This window comes from Panthera pardus, unplaced genomic scaffold (assembly GCF_024362965.1).
Source record: "Panthera pardus isolate Hobbes unplaced genomic scaffold, ASM2436296v1 HiC_scaffold_12, whole genome shotgun sequence".
NCBI lineage: Eukaryota > Metazoa > Chordata > Mammalia > Carnivora > Felidae > Panthera > Panthera pardus.
Window position 1 is genome coordinate 49,281,076 of NW_026526677.1, and position 4,043 is coordinate 49,285,118.

Here is a 4,043-nt window from a genome sequence, read left to right on the forward strand (position 1 = left end):
TCCTCGAGAAGAAAGCAGGCAAAAACCTCTTTGACCTTGGCCGCAGCAACTTCTTACTCAACGTGTCTCCAGAAGCAAAGGAAACAAAAGCAAAAATGAACTATTGGAACCTCACCAAAATAAAAAGCTTCTGCACAGCGAAGGAAACAATCAGCAAAACTAAAAGGCAACTGGCAGATGGGAGAAGATATTTGTAAATGACATATCAGATAAAGGGTTAGTACCCAAAATCTATAAAAACGTATCAAACTCAATACCCAGAAAACAAATAATCCACTGAAAAAATGGGCAGAAGACATGAATAGACACTTTTCCAAAGAAGACATCCGGATGGCTAACAAACACGTGAAAAAATGCTCAACATCACTCAGGAAAATACAAATCAAAATCAAAAAGAGAAACCACCTCACACCTGTCAGAATGGCTAATATTAACAAGTCAGGCAACAACAGGTGTTGGTGAGGATGCGGAGAAAGAGGATCTCTTTTGCACTGCTGGTGGGAATGTAAACTGGTGCAGCCACTCTGGAAAACAGTATGGAGATTCCTCAAAAAACTAAAAACAGAAATACCCTATGACCCAGCAATTGCACCACTAGATATTTATCCAAAGGATACAGGTATTCTGTTTTGAAGGGGCACATGCACCATCGACAATAGCCAAAGTATGGAAAGAGTGCAAATTTCCATCGATGGATGAATGGATAAAAAAGATGTGGTATTATATACAATGGAGTATTACTGGGCAAACAAAAAGAGTGAAATCTTGCCATTTGCAACTACATGGATGGAACTAGAGGGTATTACAGTAAGTGAAATTAGCCAGATAAAGACAAATATCATATGAGTTCACTCATATGAGGACTTTAAAGTACAAAACGGACGAACATAAGGGAAAGTAAGCAAAAATAATATAAAAACAGGGAGGGGGACAAAACATAAGAGACTCTTAAATATGGAGAACAAACAGAGGGTTACTGGAGGGGTTGTTGGGGGGGGGGGGATAGGCTAAATGGGAAAGGGGCATTAAGGAATCTACTCCTGAAATCATTGTTACACTATATGCTAACTAACTTGGATGTAAATTAAAAAATAAATAATTAAAAAAAATAATTTCTTACCTTGTCTTTCTGCTGCTATTGGGACACTCCTCAATTCTATCACCGAGAAGTCAGAATAAGCTTTGTAAATACTAATCTTAATATGTCCCTTTCCAGTTAAAAGTTCTTCAATGACTTCAGGTATCTTTGAGCATTAAGTTCATACTTCCAGCACTTTGTGACAAGTCCTTTGTCTTCTCTCTCTCATCTCATTTCTTTCCATTCTCCCACTCTTTGCTTGCACTTATTTGTCAGAGATTAGTAGTAGCTTCCAGCTTTTGCAAGTTTCCTTCTGCTTTCTTTTGCTAATTCCTACCCGTCCTTTATTTATATTTAGAGAGAGAACAAGCTTGTGAGCAGGAGAAGAGGGGAAGAAGGAGAGAGAGAATCTTTTTTTTTTTTTTTAAATTTTTTTTTTAACGTTTATTTATTTTTGAGACAGATAGAGACAGAGCATGAACGGGGGAGGGTCAGAGAGAGGGAGACACAGAATCGGAAACAGGATCCAGGCTCCGAGCTGTCAGCACAGAGCCCGATGCGGGGCTTGAACTCACGGACCGTAAGATCATGACCTGAGCTGAAGTCGGCCACTTAACCGACTGAGCCACCCAGGCACCCCGAGAGAGAATCTTAAGTAGACTCCATGCAGGGGTTTTATCTGGCACCCTGAGGTCATGACTTGAGCTGAAATCAAGAGTTGAACACTCAACTGACTGAGCCGCCTAGGCACCCTTCCTATTCGTCCTTTAAATCAGCTTAATATTCATTCTACCTAGGAGACCTTCACTGCAACCCACTCTAATTTAGCTACCCCTCTTCTGCTAGTGCATTCTATGTACCTCTCAGTCAGTGTTATCACACGGCATTAATGAGGTTGTTCATCTTTTCCTAATTTGTTGGCTATTTAACTTTTTCTTCTGAGAATTGACTATTCATATCCTTTGCTTTTCTGTTGAGTTGTGCTTTTGTTATTAATTTGTAGTAATTATTTAATTTTTAAATTAATCTCTGCACCTAATATGGGACTTGAACTCACGACCCCAAGATTGAGTCATATGCTCCATGGATTGAGCCAGAGAGGCACCCCCCCCCCCCAATTTGTAGTAATTCTTTTTTACGTGGCAATATTTTTTCTCAGTCTATTCCTGGGTTTTGGGTTTTTTTTTTTTCTTTTGGTGCTTTTGTTATACTTTTAACTTTTTTATGCAATAAAATATATCAAATGCTAAAAAATCGTTGTATCTTACTGAAGACTCTCTATCCTGGGATGCCTGGCTGGCTCAGTGGGTGAAGCATGTGTGACCCCCAAGTTGGGCATAAAGATTACATCACAAAAATAAATAAAAATACAGAAACAAAACAAAAATACTTTATCCTAAAAATATAAATTTACTTTCTTAAGTATTTTATATTTTTGTTTTTTATACTTCTTTGAATTTTTGTCTTTTCTTTTTTTTAAAGTTTTTTATTTTGAAAGAGTGCGCTAGTGTGGGCACACAAGTAGGACAGGGCCAGAGAGAAGAAGAGAGAAGCCCAAGCAGGCTCTGCACTGGGGGCTTGATCCCACCAACCATGAGATCATGACTTGAGCTGAAATCAAGAGTCAGTCGCTTAACCCATGTGCCCCACTTTTTTGAATTTTTGAATAAGCATTTTCCACATTATTAACCTCTTCATAAATATAATTTTCTATGGTTGAACATTTATTCAGCGAATTTATTGAATGCCCACTTAGATGCTGGCACTCTGTCAGCTGCTGGGGGATACAATGGTGAACAAAAAGACAAGGCCCTTACATTGTAGAGGTGGCAGACAATGAACAAGTAAACAAATAATCCAAATAATAATTGCTTTTAATGACGATCATGAAGGAAATAAAATGGGGAGCTACCTCCTAGAGTGGTCATTGAAGGTCTTTAAAAACATTTTTTTTTTAAACGTGTATTTATTTTTGAGAGACAGAATGCGAGTGGGTTAGGGGCAGAGAGAGAGGGAGACACAGAACCAGAAGCAGGCTCCAGGCTCTGAGCTGTCAGCAGAGTCCCACGCAGAGCTCAAACTCACGAGCTGTGAGATCATGACCTGAGCCCAAGTCTGACGTTCAACCGACTGAGCCACCCAGGTGCCTCTGAAGGTGTTAATGCAAGTAGGCAGAGGTTGTGTACATAAAAGTTCCCTTCGATAAGCTCCCATAATTTAGTCAACTATTGTTTAGCGTTGGGTTTTTAGGTTGCTTCCACATTTACCATTATACTAATAAATAATGCTGTTAGGAATAACTCCCTGTGTATCCTTACTTCCATGAAATAGTTTCTTAGAAATATAATTACTGGATAGGAAGAGTATTTTATACAGACTGCCAAGTTGCTCTCAAGAGGAAATTCCAATACACTCACCAATAAGCTGAACACTGTTCTGAGATTTAAGTGTGGAAAAAGTTAACAGTCAACAACGGCACGTTTGGGCTCAGTGAAAGAAAAAGCTAAATGAGGTGACCTGGGTTTGCTAGTGAGGGGCGACAGGGTGAGGCAATGGGAAAGCTTCTAAACCCTTTTCTGCCATCCTGTGACCTTCACAGGTTATAGCTCCTCTCTGATCCTTAACTTTCCTTAAACTCGATCGGTTCGGATCAGGCTTTGTATTTTTCAACATTTTCAGACGAAACATCTAGACCCGACAGAGTGAAGACAGCCGCTTGGAGAATTGGTGAAGTCAGTACGCTGAATCACCATTCGCTGCGAAACGCCAACTAATCACTCGCGGGCACTTCCGGCGGCCGGGACAAAGGGTTTGAAGTTTCAAGGACCGCACTTCCGGATAATTAAAGCTGCGCATTAGATGCCTCTTGTCCTCGAGCTACAACCGATTCCGGGACTGCGACTGCGCATGCTCCATACAGTCGTGAGCAGGGGCGGGGCAGTGAACGGGGTGGGCCAGGGCCCTG